The following is a 21,125-nucleotide window of genomic DNA, read 5'->3' on the forward strand; positions in this document are numbered from 1 at the left end:
ATATTTTTTATTATTGTGCTGTTTAATGCGCTGCTCTCTAACTAAAGCCCGTCACCTCAAATGATTGGTTTCAGGAAGATGGGTTCAGCAGATTTTTATAAAATCAATCTGCAAATCATATTTTCAATGCTCTTTGTGGGCAAAAGAGAAAAAAAAAACAAAAGCAATCTAAAATGTTAAACACATACACCTTTTCTATATCCAACATTTCTGTAAAGAGCGAGCTAAAATGCAGAAAATAATTTTTCTTAGACTCCCAGAGGAAATCTTGACATGATTTCAAATTTTATGACTTATGAACCAAATCGAACCGTAAATACGATTTATATGACTATATCGGTCCCAGTAACTTATAGCGAATCTACACAAACTCCTTAACTTTTCTAGACATACTCACAATGACTCAGCAAAATAAGATGACAGTTTTTAAGAGTCTATAAACTATAAACAAACTTTTATAAATAAGATTGGAGCCCGGTCCAAAAATGGATAAGCGGCTTGCCTTCCTGTATTTGCTCAACACCTAATTGACAACTCCATGCAAAAGCATGTCATGAACGCTCGTTCAACACGCTTTTCTCACCTACAAAAAACTATGGACAGTTTTGGAGTAGTTGCCAGAATGGAGTAGACAGCATCTCTAATATATCATTCTCTCTATTTGTGTCGTATTTCTCTTCTCTACAATTAGTTGAGTGTCCCAATTGCTTATAGACCACGGTGGACTTTACTACTACTTTTAGCGAACAAATATTATCACTAATCGGATGGTTAATTACTCCATAATGTACATAAATTCAATAAGTTCAGTACAATCACATTTTTCAAAAATTTCCCCAAGCCAATGAGATAAGTATAAAACCTATTGGGTGTGACTTGAACATTTTGTTTTGAATTTTCATGTACTTTCGATGAAAATCATTATATGCTTGCTTACATGTGTATGGGTGCATGCTCGATCACAAATATTTGTACTTGAGTGCACACATACACACACATACATACATACGAAACTGTCTGTGCGACTTGCTCTGTGGATTTGTTTTGTGTAATTAAAAACTCGAATTTCTCGCGCAATATCTGTAAAAAATGTTTTTATGTCTGTCTGTCTGGCAAAAAGGGGTGTGTGTACACCTATACTGTATATATGTAAGTGCACATACCTTGTCTTCAAGAGTAAAATTACATAGGTACATATGTTTCCATTTATACATTCATACACACGAACAAATTGTTTTTCTACAGTTGGGTGGCGTATATGTATGTATGTGCGCCAGCGTATGTTCCAGTCAGAAATACAATACATGCTTCTATTTATATGAATCTATATATGCATATGTATGTATTTATATGTAGGCAAACATTTCCAAAGCTATCAAGTTGTGACGTTTGTTTACATAACAATAGTGGTTCAATAAAAGATGTTGCAAGTCACTTGCACTTGATGAGAACAGAGTTAAATTAATTGTGCTCGCGTGGACAGAATATTAGCGATTATCTTTATCTGAGCAGCTGCAAAATTACGAATCAAAGTGTCGTTTAAAGCAAACCTTACTAAAGAAAATGTCTTTTTTTTTAATTTGAAAACTGCAACCAAAATTTATACTTGTCTACAAAAAACAGCAGTGATCGTTCAGCGTAGAGAAATAATGAAATATCTTCGAAACAGGGCGCACAGGTGTGGTTTACTGTTAGGTCTCAAATGGAAGACAGTAGTGCCAGGGCTGGAATTTTCGACCCGCATTTCAAGAAGGCATTTGCAATGGAAAAAACGACTTTCATTTTTGAGTCGGAGGTCAACGTCTTAGAGCTATGTGTCAAAGAATGTCTTCGTAGAGCCACGTGTGGCGCCAATATCACCAATCTCTCTGACAGTCAAGCAGCTCTAAAATCGCTAGATAGCTACTCATTCCAATGAAAGTTAGTCTGGGAATGTTTTAAAATTCTCTAGCATGAAGTAACTTTGTTGAGAAACACGAAGGGAATGACATTGCGGACACTTTAGCCAAAAAGGGTTGAAACACTCCCTTCATAGGTACTAAACCTTTCTGCGGGGTAAATAACTACTTCAAAAGTGCCTTTTTACGAGACAACGAGACTTAATCGAGTACTAGAGAGTCCAAATGGGCATGCGACAATCGAAAAGAATCTTTGATCCACAACCTGTAAAGGTGGAGGCAATCCTAAACCTCAGCAGAAAAGACATACAGCACATTTGAACTACTAGTAGGACATTGTAAACTTAATCACCAGTACCGAGTGATTCGATTCCAATTTATCCAGCTAATTTCCACATCAAATGAGAAAAACCACAAATTTGATGTGTAAAAGTTGGATACCTGAATAACTTTTTACTTCAATAAATAAAAGAAAATGATTTTGAGTGATGAAAATCTCGATTTGGACTTCCAGCGCTCCGTTGCTTGTCTGTTTGTATGCTGCAGCTGTCTAGTTCACAAGTGTCAAATATGATTGACGTATGTCGCTATTTGCAAGGGTGATTACAAGCAAACATCGGCCAAACACCCAATAAAAAGTGTAAGCGCCAATTATTACTTTGTGGAAAAAGAAATCCATTATTTCGGCGTAAAATTCAAATCATCATTTATGATGTTTCGTATTGTCCAATTTGGGTCAAAAATGCACCTTTTTGTTGTATAATTTGTTGCCATTTTAAAGGTAGCTTCCTTATTGGAGAAAAGCTCCAGAAATGGATTTTCATAATCTTCTCTTGATACCAATTTCGTATCACCCAGGAAGTTTTAAAATTGGAGAAAAATTTGGTAATCGCTTGATGGCAGATCCAGACTATATCGCACCCTAAATACAAAAGAGTCACAACTCAAAATTTTCCGAAACTGAGTTTTTTGCATAAATTAATTCAGAGTACACATTTCTAACTGCTGCAAATATTTCGTTCACATAACTATATTCTTTAACTGGAAAAATATAGTCATGTCTATTTTTATGTCAAGTGTGTTGCTTTTGAACGATCAACTAAAGATAATTATTTTTAGTTGCGTTAATGGGCTCAAGAACAGCTGATTACTTTTATTACACATAACTACAGACGTATGCGCCCTTGCGTTGTTCTGATGAAACACAACACCTCTTCTGTAGGCCAATTCTGTCCTTCTCTGGGCAACCTCTAGCTTCAAAAGGTCGAGTTGTTGACAGTAGCGACCTGAATTTAGTGTTTAGCGATACGGAAGCAACTCATAATAAATGATTTATTTCAAGTCCGACCAAATACACAGTAGAACCTTCGTATGTGACCCCCTTCTCATCCTCCGTTTAAGAAATAGGTCGATTGCATTCCGTTTGGCCAAGGCTCCGCAGATGGAAATTCGATCCATCATGTTGTTTCCATTTTCGCTTTTGTCAAAGAAAAACTGTAACATGTACCGAATTTTCTCTTTGTTGGCTTCCATTGTTAACACGCGGTAACTCACAACTGAATGGAACAAACAAAAAATAGCAAAAGAATTTTTTTGGTGTGAAATGTCACCTTGACAACCGAGCTTAAACTTTAATTTGTTTGATCGATACTTTAAGATATCTACGAGATCCCTATAGCCATCTACGGAAGTCTTCAATACTTGCAATGACACAGCAGCATAAAATATGCAGGAAAATATTTGCAATAATCCAAATTCTGGGCAGACAAATGCGACTCTGCGCTGCTTACTGTTTCTTTTACTTTTGCTACCATTTTGCACAAGGGATGTTCTCGTACTCTTGCTTATTTAATATTTGCAATTAATACGTGTACGCGCCAATTATTTATTTTTTATTTATTTAATTATGCAAAACTTTGTGAATGCCCCTAATGTATGCCTTTGCACTGGGTATATATAATATAACACACTTTAGTCCGTATGTCACACCAATTGTGTTATGTGCCTACATACTTACATATATACACACATATGTATCAAATCCATTTTCCCATTTACCCATTATTTTCATTTATATTTCATTAGCATTCACTTACCTACGAGTCCACTCTTCCAATGCCCACAATTCAGGATTTAGTGTATCCCACAGGCAAAACTAGCAGCACAGAAATCGCGTTTATTCCACTGATTTGCAGTGTTTGTCGTTGCACACGTTTAGTCTTTCTAGGAAAATGCAGCTAAAGGAATTCGCGACAAGATTTGCTGATTTGCTGTTTTACACTTCTCGCTATTCTGGTTGTTTTTGTTCAATTTTTTTTTGTTCTTAAAATAATTGGACTTTATTCGTATTTAGATTAGTATGCACAAGTCACACAGAGTAGCGAACTGCGAAAAATAAAATTGACTCCATTTGAAACCAATGAAACCTTACGCCAATGGCAATAGATTCCATGAGCAGCATTTTAATACGTCCCTGATGCTTCCCTTCTTACTGTATGCCTGCAAGCGAGTACATCTAATATGCACACACACACATGTATGTATGGATGTATGTATGTATGCGTGTGCATACAATTATGTGACTTTATACTCATATTGTTTTAAGAATAATGATTAAACAGCTATGACGACATTGCGTGCCCGCTAGATCAGCCGGCTGATCGATGGATTCGCCCATCAACCTGTTAGACCATCTGTCCATCAATCAATCACTCCATCTTACAAGCCAGACTTATGGGCTTATATTATGGCGAGTTGGCAAGGTGCATGCAGCTAGAAGTGTTCCCCATTTGCAACCGTTTCGCGTTCGCCTCCAAATGGGTTCCCTTTTGCTCCCCTACCTCTTTGTCCTACTTGATCCATTATTAGTCGCAGCACCTGGGACCATAGTCAAACCACAATATCACACTTTTTCTTTTGCTTTGTTCACTCTTCGTTTGCCCTTATGATTTTATTGTTTGTTTGCAATTTGTATTTATGTATTTACTTCAACGCCTCGAATAGCTGGTAGTTGGTGGCGTGGCAATTGGTGTTTCTCTTACAATCACGGCGCTCTTATAAATATACAGTATTGTGGAAAATAAGAGCAACTTCTTCGGCTGAGCATAAATGCGTTTTTATCCCCAGGCATGGTCCGAAATTCACGTGACTTACTCTTATTGTGAAATTAAAAGAATATACTCTATATATATTTTCATTCAAACATTCAATTTAACTGTGAAAATATTTTATTAAATTACTTTGATTCTGCGATCGATCGATTTTTTGAATATAAGTGGAATTTTGAATTTTATCACGTTAATGCCTAACTTTGTTTTGAACACCTCTTTCAACTTACGTAAGTCGGAACGAGAAAATTATTGGACGAATTTTTGTTATTTTATTAAAAATAAAAACTCACACACCCCTTGCGAGTATAAATTTTGACATTTAGTTTTTTTCACTTAATTTTAATTAAAATATGGTGCATTGACAAAAGTCATAATAATGAAGGTTAGGTTAGATTAGGTAGTGCTGGCTAATCTGTGAAAAGAACTCACTTAGCGTTCTAAGGTCCATTGTGTTGCCAGTGCTATGTATTTGGACTCGAAGAATTATTTTATGTAATTCTTAATGCACGCATTCGCGAGTTTTAACAAGCCGTTCAGCCTTTTGCCAGCAATATCCCTCCAGGATCAAAAATATGCTGATCCTGGGCACATTTATCGAGTCCGACAAAAAGGAGGGCAGTGGCAGAGTAGGTATTCCAAAGTACCCCTAGTATTAACTTCGTTGCATGTATTTCTCGCATCGCTCTGGACCAATCCCATTTTGACTGCGTGATGTGGGGGGAGACAGTATCCCATTAGTATTCCATTCAATATTTTGCACACTTTTCTAGAGAGTGATAAAATAAAGTTTGTAGTTTTCGTATTCCAAGTCCTTAGCATAATTTTGGCAGTTATGTATGAGGTTGAGTGTTCCCACATCGACTGAGTTTCCAGAGCTAATTTTCATAAAAATTTCTTTCCTTTTAATCGGAATTTTAGAAAAATTTTGAGCATTCTGTTTTATAGCCCATTAAATTTCAGTATAAAAAGTAAAGGTATCTCACAAAATCGCATTGGTTTCAGACAATGTTTTTGTTTTGCTAGTGTTTTATATGGAAGAAAATGCACATTACCTTCTACAATTTTTTTTTTTAATCAACGAAGCACATATGGTAACAAATTGATTATGATCCAAATGAATGATTGAACAAATTTTAATTTTGTGTAATGTTGGCCCATTTTAATACTCGCAGGATAATTTAATTTGTTTTCTCCCTACACTGGAATGGTAAAATCCGTTGGCTAGTGTAACATAGAGTAGTACTTTATAATAATTAAGCGACACATTAAAAATGTGGGCGAAATCCATCCAAATATGAATGTCAATTATGTACAAATAAATATATCCAATATGTATTTACTTAGAAGCAAATATAATATTATATTAATATATAAATACTAAAAAGTTGCTTATATTATGCACAATACTATGCGACCATATGCATACATATATGCACACTTGAGAGTGAATGTGTTAGATGCAAATATTGTACTTTTACCACGCATTTGCCAGTTTTCATGAGGTTTTTGTATTACCGCTTTATTTGAGACCAAAACTCACCACTTGAGTTCTTATCACCGCCAGTTTATTAAGAATATTTACAATCTGCTGCTGCTTCACGCACATACATACATACATACATATGCAAGTCCATCTGCGTGCAAGCGCACATTAAAATATGAGGTGCAAAAAGCTTAACTCCAGACAATGATTTATCAAAAATAAAAATCTGCATTTCATTCGCCAACCACTTAGCGACTTGCAAATAAACCAATAAATCGGCTTTGTATTTGCATATATACACATACGAGTACATATGTATGTATTCGGCAGCACTGAACTATTTCGTTGACAGTTGGCAAAGAAAAGAATTACGAGTTTCTCGTTGCGAGCAATAAAAGTGAACATAACAAAATTAATACCAAAAATAGACAAACTTCGGTAAATAATCAAGTTTTTATTTTCGATTATGAATATATAAGTATATATATACAAGCATACGTAGGCTTTTACAATAAGAACATACGTAAGTGATTGGAAGCATCGATCTAAGCAAGTTGCTTGCGAGCTAAGCTCCGTCTGGCTTATTTTGTTGTTGTTATCCTATACAAACAGAGAAATGGTAAGCGAAGGCATTTGAATTAATCATTTTTTTGAATTCATGCAGCGGCTTTATTTCGTTGATTTTGTATATAAAATAGGTTAGGTAGGGAAATTGAGTTGAGGCTTACAAAGACAGAAGGTAATCCAATTTAATTGAAGATAGATAAATAATATTCATATTTGTGTTATATTAATTTTATGCGTATACTTGTATTTGGAAGTGGATATTAATGCATGTACATATGTACATATGCATCTACAGTGAGCCTTAAAAGTTTGACCACCGTTTCCAAAAAAAAAACAATTTTTTGCGTTTTTTACACCCAGGTTTTAAAAAATAAATAATTGACGCGTTCACTTTTGTTAGGTGTTTATTTGTGGTGTTTGCCTTGATGTTGTTCCACAAATGGAGGCACTTACAGTTTTAAGCCGACCCCGAACGGCAGATATTTTTTATGAGCAACTTTTTCATGGCAGAAATACACTCGGAGGTTTGCCATTGCCTGCCGAGGGGCGACCGCTATTAGGAATAACTTTTCCTATCAATTTACTGTTTCATGTACGGAGATTCAAATCTCCCGCATTTTAGTTACACACCACCCCATTCGGCTACGGCGGCTGCTTGTAATAATGCCACTTTTATTCTGCTTAGTCCCGATTTACACAGGGAAACATTGGAAAGAAACATTTTGTTCGTGAGAGCAATTCGGACGGGGAAGAGAGCGGGGTTCTTGTTTCCCGTACTGGCGACAAGTTTTATGCTTCTAATTCGTATTATCAAACATAAAGAAGTAAACGTCAAAAGCAACGAATGTTGTCGAAATCAATTTTGCCCATGTAACCGCGAATGAAATATCAAAAAAGAATTTCCAGTGTCTGCCTTCCACACGTATCTGTGTGTAAATCGGGACTTAGCATATTCATAGAGCTCTTGCACTCGATCAGGCAAGTGTGTTGCTCTAAAAAAAGTGGAAATGTAATCATTTTTATGAATTATTGTTTTATTCGGGCTTGTATGGGGAACTGAAACCTTTATGAACTAAATTTTCCTGCATCGCACTTCGAGCTTGGTGTAGATAAAAACATATTTTTATCTTTTTCATTTTTTACACTCATAAGTAAGTAAAATTGAGCCTATCAGGTTTTGTTGACAATTTTATTTGCAGCATACACACCTACAATATACCTTCTGGCAACCCTGGTACAGAGTTTATAAAATTTATTCATGCATTTATTTGCGTACATAAAATCCGTATGTTGTCTATCTCATTGCCCACATATGAGAACCATCAAGTTTCAAGACTTTGTATATATCATTTTATATTTATATGCAAACCACATTTGTGATATCGTCGCCGCCAATACTTAATGCTAAGTGGCGGCATAGCCCAAGCACCCGCTTCGATGACCAAACAGTCCAGCCTGATTCGCATAGAAGTGACAATCAATAATAAATAAATTCTGTTGTTGTTTACATACGAGGTGTGTATGTATGTATGTATGTATGCGACTTTACTTATAAGTAAATAAATGATCAAATTTATACATTCAACAAATGCGAGATGGTATTTATAATTATTTATAGATGGGTGCGAGTAGCGACGTTTTTTCAGCGGATTAACGACAACAAAGCCGCAAATTAATAAATAACCAATAAAAAGATCTCAACAAGGTGGGGTGGAACAGAATGACGTGTGGACGTTGTCAAGAGATAGAAAAGTTCGCTAAAGCACGGGAGGATCTATTTTTGTGCGTTCCCTTTGAATTCCGAAACCACTAAACGGATTTTGATGAAATTTTGGTGTATTGGTACAGGTATTACAGAGGCAGTTTATAAGTCTATTTTGACGCGCTAAGTGGCGCTGGAGTCCAGATATTAGTAACAGTCTACTTAGGCTGATTTGGTTCATTTCAGAATGTATGAAATAAATATTAAATTTACGTCAATATTTTTGCAATAAAAAGGTCCAAAGGTGGCGCAGAAGCAGAAATCGGATTCATGGTTCAATTTAACACGAAATTTGAGTCGGGCATCTAATTGCATACACGGTAAACGCGATTAACGACTTAATTCAAAACTATCTCAGGAATTAAGTGCAACTACTCCGGACTAACTACTAGACATAAATCCCATAATTTAAGCGGATTAGGGGAATTTTTGATGGCAACATAGCCGAAAAACGACAGTTAATTTGTGAATGAAAAACAAAAACATTAAAAAGAATAACAAGAAAGACGCAAGGCTAGTTTGGACTAACACATTCAAAATTACGTTGAATAAATAATTATTTTTTAGTATCAGTGCAGCTAATATGGGTATTTGTTGCCTGCGGTCCATATTTTACTGCTAAAACTATCCAATAAACAAGTCAGCTGTTGCCGCGGCAATCCGGATTAACGCCGCCGTCTGCCAATGCTATAAGAAATATTTATTTTTTTGCAGAAAATTGACCCACTATGTGACATTGGAGTCCGGATATTAAAATAAATATTCACGTTCCTAAATCGGGTTGCTATTGCTGCGATCGAGATTTGATCCATAAAATGAAAATCAGAAATGTCACAGTGAAAACTTCTTTTTTTTCTATAAAAACTTTGCGTAATACATAGAAAACTTTACTTGTTGCACGAAAAATGTAAGGGAAGGGATGATTCGATTCTAAGAATTTGTATGGTCTCCTATCAACATCCCGTTTGAATTTAAGAGTTTATGATTTCTCGTCTGTTGTTGTTGTTGTAGCAGTAGCAGTTCATCAAGCCATGCCAGTACGACGTAGTCACCGGTAGTCATCCTCTATTTCATCTAACTGTAAGCCCAGAAAACGTGCTGAATAGACGGGCTAGGTCCAAAGTTAGATAGGTGTTAGGTGAGTGGATTTAAGCGGGCATTTAAAAAATATCGCAGAGGTAATAAAACCACTTCTAAGTTTTTTTCTACAAGATATCGTAACCTGCCGCTTCAACTACCTTCTGCATAGAAACAAAAGCCGCACTCCCTACGTAAAATAAATATTTAATTAATTATATATATATATGATTGGCGCGTACACCCTTTTTGGGTGTTTGGTCGAGCTGCTCCTCCTATTTGTGGTGTGCGTCTTGATGTTGTTCCACAGGTGGAGGGACCTACAGTTTTGAACCGACTCCGAACGGCAGATATTTTTATGAGGAGCTTTTTCATGCCAGGAATACACTCGGAGGTTTTGCCATTGCCTGCCGAGGGGCGACCGCTATTAGAAAAATGTTTTTCTTAATTTTGGTGTTCTCTCTGTGAATTCCGAATGGTAATCACGCACCAACCCATTCGGCTACGGCGGCCGAGTTATTTTAATTTATATATTTTTATAATAATATATATAATTAATTATACACCTATATATTATGCGGTAATTTTTGCCCGGTTGCGACCGGTTGCGTTTGTATTTTCCTAGCGACAAGCCCGGGTTAAATGTGTCGGGATCGATTAAGGATAAGTAGGAGTATAACCTGCTACAATATCCCGTCCGTTTTGCTTTCTGCACAACAATGAAGAAAGCACCAAAGTAATAACTATAAGTTTATGGAATAAATCTCGAAAGTAATTTTATATGTCTGACGCCTGTTCCCGAAAGGCAATTCTCATAAAAAAATTATTTTTATAGTTTCGTTCACATGTACAAACGAAAGCCTCTGGAATACATTTAGATTTTACCGCTAAAATTTGACTCTGATTTATGGAATGAATAGAAACCACTTTAGTTTCTTGCTAAATCATCCACGTCTTGAATATCCTTGTAGTAATCTTTAAAACATTTTTTGCCCCAGTACTAGTTTTCGTAGACAATTTTCGTGGGATTGGCATACAAGTGACGCGACTTTGAAGTTGTGCATGACCTAGCAAACCATGGTTAGATCAGGTAAAATCGTGTTTAAAAAAAAAGTGAATTTTTCACATAAAAACAAATTTAAATAAATATTTACTATTTTTCATACGAAAGAAAAGAAATGTGTCCGGCATTTGGCCAAAATAAAACAACTAAGAGATATAGGAAATATCCGCTTTGCAATTAAATTAAAATTATTTAATAAAATTTTTTTTAAATCAACAAGAAATTTTATACTCGTTTTATGTTATTATTTCAAAGAATTTTGACATTATTAAAAATAGGCTACATTGGTTATTCATAAATATAGCCATGACTTTTTGTGCAAATGAGCATAAAACAATTCTTAAAAGTGACAATAATTTGATGAAAATAAAATAAATATAATTATCTGCACTGACGATATTCGATGTAATCGAAAAAGTACTGCGAAAAGCACGATATTGCAATGTGTAAGAAATATTTAAAGGAAACATGACAAGTAAATACTACGAGTAGCACCGAATGCCCTAGTAGCCAGTGTGTCAATTAAGTTAGGGTTATATTATATATATTCCCGATAAATAATTATAAAACTAATTGTAAACAAAAAAAACTGTTTTTTAGCTTTGGTGCAGTGCAAGCAAAAGCTTCCCTTTTTTATTACAAAATACGCAGATTTAAAGATCTAAAATATTTCGATGGAGGTCCTAAAAGTAATCAGGAACTAACTTACCAAAGCCCCTTTTTATGAGACATGTGGCGCCCTAGTAAATGTGCATATACACATACATATGTACATATATTTTTTCATACGGATTATTCATTCCCTTGCTATACCTGTTGCTGTTAATAATATTTCATTATATAAAAATGCATACACACATCAGTATGTACATATACCATATGTATGTAATATTTCGAGGTGCTTTGAACATGCATACATACACACAAATGTACATACATATCTGATAAACCATAAAAACATGAGTTATTCTTGTTTTTTTTTGTCGATTGCCTAGCGTTTTTTTGTTTTAACACGACACCAAGGTTTTTTTGGCAACTTCTTATTTGTCATTTGCACCATTCAACGTTTTCGTTTGAAAAAGTGAAAACACTTAGAGTTGGCAAGTTTTTACTCACACTTTTTTGGATTTGCTCCTCATTTATAATTTTTAATTTTTAGTTTGCATTTCTCCCCTTTCCCGCCACTTCAATTTAAACAGTAAAATAATGCCTTAATAATACCAACTCTGCTACGAACACTTTCACAAAACTACATACATACATACACACATATATACATATGTATGGTATGGCTACAACTGAGTGATACAGGCAAAACGAAAAGCACGTACTATAGATTAACACAAATACAAAACATGCATTACTTTTTTATTGCAACCTATCACCATACATACATACATATACTATATGTATCTATGTATGTAAGTATATATATTTGAGTAGTTATTCCGAACTTTGTAAGATCACACCGTTAAGCACATATGTACATATTTCAATTTGATATGGTAACATTTAAATCTGTGCAAACACCAACAGTTCACTCCCGGCTCAATGAAGCGTTTCGTCTTTTTTATAAAGTGACCATTTCTGGATGATCACTTAAAAATCGCTATGTATTGTTTAATTTATTCCGACTTTTAGCTTTTCGCAGTGCCAAGAACATGATAAAGAATGGAGAAAACAAATGCCAAAAGCGACATAAAAAAGATCAAAATCGCAATTTAAACACTCAGCATAAACTCCAATACATGAAAAATATACCGTCGCGTCAAATTCCCCTCATATGTATGTCGGGTACATGTTTGTGTATATTCATACGAATTACGTATGTGTGTGTACAAAGCAAGCAATCGACGACCTGCTCCGCAACTCTTTGCTCCCAAGTAAAACTCGAATATGCGCATGCATAAACATACATAGATTTATATGCATACATACATATATGTGTATATTCTTATACTACGTACATGTATGTACATTACACTTTGGCTTTGCCAGTTAACACGCACCTCACTTTGCACTTGTTGTAATAGCAATCGTTTGCTGTCGGTTATAGTTGCATTGGAAAAGTGGCCAACAAGTACATAATTTGAAGTTGTTGCTTTGCTTTTGGCTCTTTACTGAGGAAAGTAGTCGCAAGTGCAAGCGACGTCACAAAATAAATGAAAATACACAAAAGAACGTCTTTACGCGCTGTACACAACCAGAACGATCGACACTTCCAAAATCACTAAACTCTGCTTTGCTTCCAAATGTATTCATCGCCTTTTCAGAGTCGGCTATGCGGTACGGCAGTAATGTTGGAGTAGTGAAGTAATTGAGCTCACAATACTCGGAGAGGATAGCTGGTGATTCAAGTTCTCAAACTCTCAAACTGGAACTGGAACTGGATCACGTCAACTGCGCGCTAATTAAAACTAAGAGCACGGAGCGCTCTTTAAAATAAATTAAAGTACTATTGCTTCTCTACTGGAAAGATCAATGCGCTCGTCCATTTTGATAGCCGAGAGGTATGTTCACTGACTAAATAACTGCTTCACATCACATCACCTTTATTTTCACCAGCCGCTCAGGTGTCTCAAAGCATATTTCGTTCACTTCAGCTACTTTCTTTACAGGTGCTAGGTGCTCACTGCCATACACAATGCAATATTGCCGCACTCATTCGATTTCTGCTCGGCTACATTTCCAATGCGTTCTTTCAGCAAGTGATCGTATACTGCTCTCTTAGAAAATTCCTAAGCAAAAAGAAGTTTGGCCAGTTTATGCGAGTACTTCGCTCAGCTACTCTCAGCTACTCTTAACGCTTGATGACCCATTCGAATATTTTCGACAGTTGTGCTTACATATGAAAACAAATATATTTATTGATGAATATGTGTGCATGCGCACCGTGTTGTTGTGGGTTGTACAAAACAGAACACAAATACTTACAATAAAAAAAATTAGAATCAATATTTTAAACTACAAATTTGGACGAACTTACAAATGTAAATATTTTCTATGTACATAGTTGTGGTTTCTGATGGAAATCTACGACCAAGGTCATTATTGTAAACCGGCGTGGAAGGAGTAAACAGCAAACCACTTATTGGGTTTGCGCAAAACTAGTCCCACTGCTACTAAGATACGGCTCGCTATATTGCAAAATAATTGCTCTATATAGCGCGGCGTAGTTTAGTTTGTACAATAATTATTGTTATGCCCGCGCACTTTGGCGCAAGGGTATTATAATTTTGCTTACATAACTGTTGTGTGCATCAAGGGATAGGGATAGTTATAGACCTGCATATATGTACATATATAAATACTTACGTCCTCAGAATGATGGGAGGAGTCCATTAAGCCATGTCTGTTCGTCCACGATAACTCGAGCAGCAATTAATATATTCCAATGAAACTTGGTACGCATTTTACTTTGGATCCAATGTCGGTCACTAACCAAGCCTCTCTTCCATACAGCGGTAATTTTTAGAAAAGAAAAAACAAAACTGATATTTTTGTTATATTACACTGTGTGACAAAAAAAAAATTAAATATACTTTTATGGAGACCTAGCACAACTTGTGGATATAGAAAAACTAAAAAAAATGGTATAGGAGAAATTTCCAATACACCCCCAAAATCTCATTTTATGGCCATAAAACCGTTTTCCAGTAGGTTGATGTGAAGAATCACTCCTAACTTCGCCAATTTCCATCCGATTTCAAATCTGTTTTTTTTGTTCGAAAGAACAAAAAGAAGCCTTTTTGAAAGTGTGCTGACAATTTTTCTGAAATGACAACTGACGAGACTGTAGACGGAAGTATTTGGAATTTTTTTTATTTTTTCTCTATTTTTTCAATTTTGACATCATTTTTACGATATTATCCGATATTGAGGATTTTTTTTAGTACACTACTGTAATAGTAAATTTAATTTTGCGTCGAAAGAGCTATATTTGACTGTAATTGAATTAAAATTAATATAGTTGTGTGGGTTTTAAGATTTTTTCTTTTTTTTTACTACGAGATTTGATAACGAGAAAATGATAACAAGTGTCATTATAAACACATAATATTTATTGGAGTATTGTGCAGTGCAGCACTATACGGTATGGTACGGTGCGGTATGGTGCAGTACACAACGGAACTGGTTCCAAACTTAAAAATGCATTGGAAACGGCCCTTTGGAGTTTAGTATGGTACGGTACACTTGTCATTCTCTTCATCAGTTTTGAATACTTCTCTGTAAGAAATTCGATCATCATCATTCATCTTAAGTCGTCATCAACTAAATTCCATTGTTTAAATCGAGAAGCGAGCGTCTCAGATTGTCTTCCCGATAGAAGTAAATCACGAGAAAGATCCTTAAAATCTGAATTTGATACAATGTGTCGTTCTGAAGACTTAGAACCAGACGGAAAGTACTCTTCATCATCAGGTTTATTATTATCAGTTTGATCATCATCAGCAATGAGTTGAACTTCCTTCAGTTCATGACCTGCAGTTGAGTCAATCATATCGTCCAAGACTACCGGGTTCTTAACAGTTGCAACATCAGCATACTTTATGAGTTTTATGATGATGACCGTTTACGTCCGTTTTACAAAAATAACAATCATCTGGTATATGATAAGGCTGATGATGCCACATCATCGGAGAATATTGAGAAATTCGACTTTTCTGGCAACGTTTTGATTTATATCTCTTGAATTTCAATGAAAATAAAAATAAATTAAATTACAATATAATAACAAACTTCTTTTGTTAATCAATGTACAGTGTGAACTTTGGTACACTTGGGAGCTTTTTCATATTTCCATTGAAAAAAAAGTGCTATAATATGTCAGATATTTTCGTAAGTTCTAACCAGTTCTGTTGTATGCAGTACAGTGTACTCTTATGTATGCATATATACTCCAATAAATATTACGTATCTATAATAACGCATCAAAACACGTCCTTATTCCCATTTAGCGTAAGCTATACCTACATACCAAATTAGTAAAAAAAAAAAAAAAATCTTAAAACTCACACAACTATATTAATTTTAATTCAATTACAGTCAAATATAGCTCATTCGACGTAAAATTAAATTTACTATAACAGTAGGGTACTAAAAAATCGGATAATATTGTAAAAATTATGTCAAAGTTGAAAAAATAGAGAAAAAATAAAAAAATTCCAAATACTTCCGTCTACAGTCTCGTCAGTTGTCATTTCAGAAAAATTGTTAACACACTGTCAAAAAGGCTTGTTTTTGTTCTTTCGAACTAAAAAAGCAAATTCGAAATCGGATGGAAATTGGCGAAGTTAGGAGTTATTCTTCACATCAACCTACTGAAAAACGGTTTTATGGCCATAAAATGAGATTTTGGGGGTGTATTGGAAATTTCTCCTATACCATTTTTCTTAGTTTTACTATACCTACAAGTTGAACTAGGTCTCCATAAAAGTATAATTTCACTGTCGCACAGTGTTATATATCTAGCAAAATTACCTCAATTTGGTAAATATTGAATCAAATAAAATAAGTAGAGCAAAAGTAAACTGTAGAAAAATGAGCAGTGACGCGCCCACTTTTAGATAATTGCGTGTGTCTCGATAACGGCTTAAAACTAAAACTCTCCCATACCTGATACACGTGTTGCTCTCCACCTCATTTAGATCCGACTTAATTGTTATTGAGATCGGATAAAAACCACACCCACATTTTATATATTAAGACTAAATTTTTGTTCGCCCATCCGATGTTAGAAGCTAAAACTCTCAAGTATATGAGTTTGTGTGATTCCAAAAATTAACGTTCAATCGGAATGAATGTAGCTCTTCCTTGCTTGTTATTTTTCTTCTTCTTAATTGGCGCGATAACCGCTTACGCAATTTTGGCCGTGTTTAACAAAGCGCGCCAGTCGTTTCTTTCTCGTATTAACCGGCGCCAATTGGACACACCAAGTGAAGCCAAGTTCTTCTCCACCTCATCTTTCCAACGTAGAGGAGGCCTTCCTCTTCCTCTGCTACCACCAGCTGGTACCGCATCGAATACTTTCTGTGCCGGAGCGTTTGGATCCATTCGTACGACATGACCTAGCCAACGTAAGCTTTAAACTTTAATAAAATAAAATGAAAAAAATTTTCCTATTTATACCCTGGACTAAAACTTACATACATTTAGTTGAAGCCACTGTCCTATTTAAGGCAGTTGCAACTGAGAAAAGAAGACAGGTTACAGTTAATTCAGCAATTAGAAAACTTCCATGGAGTACTGTTTTCATGGTGATACCCGTAACTTAAGGTCAGTTTTTCGACTAATCTATTCCGGGTAAGCGTTTCAAGGCATTAGAAAGAGGTAAATTAACGTAAAAAAAGTGTTGTAATGTCTTAACAGTGCATTTAGCACCCGAGTGAGGGTGATACGTAGATTCTTACTGATTCCAAATGTAAACAGTTTTTGCTGCTTTAAATAGCTGTATAATGCGAGAGGCCCATACATACGTCTCATAGAATCAAGAGGTTCCTCCTCTAGCGAGGAAAAAGTTGTGGGCATTAAAGAACGAGGGGATGGAAGAAAGAGTTAGCAAACCTGCAGCGCACGAAAAAAAAAGGACGAAACGCTAAGTCCATGGCAAAACCGCTGGAGAAACAAAACTCGCTGCAGATGGACGGCTAAGCTATTAAAAAAACGTCGCTGCATGTTACAGCAGGAGCTTCGGAGAAGTAAATTTTTATACAACCCAAATGCTCTCGGGGACGAGTATTTCCACAAATACCTGTTCAAAATAGGGAAATGCGAACACCCCACATGCATTTACGGGGATGCACCCGAAGATGACGCTGAACACACCTTTTTTCAATGCAAGAACGTCGAACGCTGAAGAGTGCAGTCGGTCACATAAGCAGCGAGGAAACGTTCGAAATCATCAGTGATTTTTCGCAAAAAACTTCTCCGTGTGAAAAAGTGGGATTTAGGAGGTGCAGGCACACAAGCGTAGACCTTGTAATGAGGAAGATGGAATGCCACTCTGAAGTAATGCGAAAGCAGTTCCAGCGTGGGCGACGTTTCCAACCAGGAGTCTCTGGACATACCATTGCTGTGACGGCAGCTTTGATCACGCATTAGGAATTTTAAAACGCAAAAAAACATTGCCAAACAACTGATGTCTCTCGGCGGCTATTGGCGCTAATCTCCGAGTGTTAAAGACGATAGTCCCCGAGTACCACAAAAAAGCTTCTACTATTAACAATCTATAGTTTGGAGAAGGCATAAAACTGTGGGACAAAAGGTGGAAATTTATTTTTAAAGTAAGTGTTCAGTTCGAAATGTTCAAATTGTGCAGAGTGATGAACTTCTTCTAAATCGTTCCATTTTCGAACGGCGCTATTAATACACAGGGGACTCGCACCGAAGAATTTATCTTTTGGTGTGGTTAGTGAGCGTGGCATTGCAAAATAGAATACAGTGTCCTTACTGTGGATTAAATCTAATTATCATCAGTTATTGACAAAAATTAGAATCAATCGTTAAGCTTAGCAATTGGAGCTTATACGTATAATGTGCTATTACGCAGCATTGCTACCACGCAGCATTGACTTCATTGGTATCAATCCCGAGTTTGCTACCGTTCAAAGGTCTTCCACTTCACTTCAACCACATTTATTTTGGAAATTTGTAACATAATAATAATAATTTTGTGTCTTTAGTGTGCCCAATGGCCGACACTCGATCTTTTGTGTCCTACTACATGTTTTAGAAGTAGTTAATACTAGTCCTATTGACTGGCGCAATTACCGTAAATGTGTTACATCAGGTTCTATTTAACCTATGTATGGAAGTAGAAGTTCCCTGCCTCTGGTTGGGTATTGATTGAAAGCCAAATTCTTTCAGTAAATGTTTCTCCTTACGGACAAATTTCAGAGCATCTGCAACAGGAGCATTCTTGATTTCATTCGGATTCATTTGATCTCGGCGAAAGATGTGCAGTCCTATCTTTGCCAAGACAATACAGCTGTGGCTTCATCATCCTCCAGACACAGCCTGCACTCTGTCTCATTCAAAATGTGAATTGTTGGGAGATGCAAAATATGCTTCCACAGCTGTCATGAACTCATCATTTGATGCAAAAATGCTTTCCACGCATGATTTTTTAGGTCTAGGAACAGATGGACGTCGGTAGGGCCAAATGTGGTGAATGCGGTGGATGATCCAACAATTCGAACTTTAATTTATGGATTTTAGCTATTGTCAAACGTCTTGTGACGGGGGGTATTGTCCTGATAAAAAATAATTTATTTGTTTTGCAAACTTCTCTTTTTATTGATTATTTTCAGCTGGTATGGATTCCAATAAAATTCAGAATTTATTGTTTTGCCAGTTTGGAAGTAATCCACAAACAAAATTCCCTTCGCATCCCAAAAAACTGATGCTAACACCGATCGTATCTTGGCCGATTTCGGTCATCCATAGTGATGAATCGACACACAAATCGCCACACACACACCTTATCCTTTCGAAAACTTTCTATTTGTTGCTGAGAAAGTCGCACCCGAATGTGTTTTGTTCCACTGTTAGCGAATGCAACCCATCTTTCTACTGCGCCAATTGATGGCGAAAAGTCCTCATACACTTTCAACATTCGTTCATAAATTTCCTTTGCTTTTCAATCTTCCAAAAATAAAAATTCAATCACTGCACTATACTTGATTTTTTCCATTGGCACGCCGATACAGAATGGCTTGTAAACAAAGAATGAATTGACAGATTGAAATAAAACTTCATATTCGTTCATACAAAGAGTGTACTCAGAAAAAAGTTTTAGGCTAGTAGCAACGCCCTCTCTTATCGAACCACAAAACCTATTGAACAACCTGGTATTTTATGCCTAACAATAACTTGATTTATAACGTTCAGTTTCCGCGGAGTCACTCAGATGGATATTAGGCTTATTTTTGAAACCAACTTTTTTTTCAAATCGTTTAAGGGGACAGATACCTGTAAAATTTCGAAAAATTTTTTTTTCATAAAATGTTAATATAATCCTTTCAGAATTTGTCAAAAAAATTTTAGAACGTAACTTTAAGTATTTCTTATATTATAGATCGTCAACCGTGACGACTCTATTCTTTGCGTTCGAGCGCTGGGAGAGGTATACAGGTAGTTTATGTTGTATTCAAACTTTAGACGCGTTTTTCTTAAAACTATATTTTTCGAATTGGCGTACCCGAGTTATCGAAAGTTATTGACCGATCTCCCTGAAATTTTGCACACATCCTTTTTATGATATTACTTTGTATGTGAATTTACAATTCGAAGGAAAAATAGTAGGAAAATTCGCCACAAAGTTCCTTTTTTTTTAAGCATTATTCCGCGATTTTTTTTTCTATTTATTGTTAATTCATATAGAAATTATGTCATTAATAAACAAATAAATTTTTGTATTCAGATGCCGATGTTACAATGCCCACCGATTGAGAAGCTCCGCTGCGACCTTCCTGGAAGAATTGAGTGTATATGCGCCATTTTAGATGATTAAAATAAAAAAAAAAACACTTTCATATTATTTTAATGTATAAATAAACTGTATGCCAATTTTGAAAAAAAAATATATATATTGACTTCTTCATTTTAAATAATTTTAATGAAACTCAGGGAAAATATGGCCGTTTACAGGTATCTGTCCCCTTAAAAATAAGTTACATGATAATCTATGACCGATTTTGCTAAATTTTTTCATGGTTTCCATAACCTTTTCAATGATTCGAAGACCAGAGTCAAGTTTATATATATTTTTTTTTTTTTTTTTTTTTATTTTTAGAATGGAAATTCGCAAAGCATTCTCTTACCGTGACAAAAATGTTGAAATGTTGATTAAAAAATATAAATAACTTTTCACTTATTAATACGTTTATCTATTTTTTTATTTGAATCCCTAAAATATCACTCAAACTTCAAACAGCCACCGAATACTTCGTCTAATTTCTCCCGCGGTGTGCTTCACGCTGGGCTACTTATGAATAAATGCATAAAGATCATTGTCATTCGCCCACTGATTTAAAACTGCAAAACCAGATTTATAAATTTCAAAGAATATAGAATAATTTGAAAATGAGGAATTTAAAATGTTAATGAAAATGCCAAGACCATTAGAAGACAAACTCCTGGCATTGTCAGACTATAAAATAGAATT

General features: G+C 35.5%; 1 protein-coding gene across 11 annotated transcripts in view; it reads right to left on the reverse strand.

Moving 5' to 3' along the window:
* The window catches only part of LOC128868466 (rho GTPase-activating protein conundrum), a 65,439-nt gene extending 52,236 nt beyond the window's left edge, over nucleotides 1-13,203 (reverse strand). For 6 of the 11 annotated variants that reach the window (XM_054110587.1, XM_054110586.1, XM_054110581.1 and 3 more), the window contains exon 1: nucleotides 12,970-13,203. The gene's annotated coding sequence lies outside the window, so the exon portion shown is untranslated. Of the gene's footprint in view, nucleotides 1-3,994; nucleotides 4,284-12,927; nucleotides 12,949-12,969 lie in introns of those variants that run through there. The other 5 variants (XM_054110584.1, XM_054110582.1, XM_054110578.1 and 2 more) reach the window with 3 other exon arrangements.
* Between the last annotated feature and the right edge of the window lie 7,922 nt (nucleotides 13,204-21,125).

Source organism: Anastrepha ludens, chromosome 6 (assembly GCF_028408465.1).
Source record: "Anastrepha ludens isolate Willacy chromosome 6, idAnaLude1.1, whole genome shotgun sequence".
In the NCBI taxonomy this organism is placed as follows: Eukaryota; Metazoa; Arthropoda; class Insecta; order Diptera; family Tephritidae; genus Anastrepha; species Anastrepha ludens.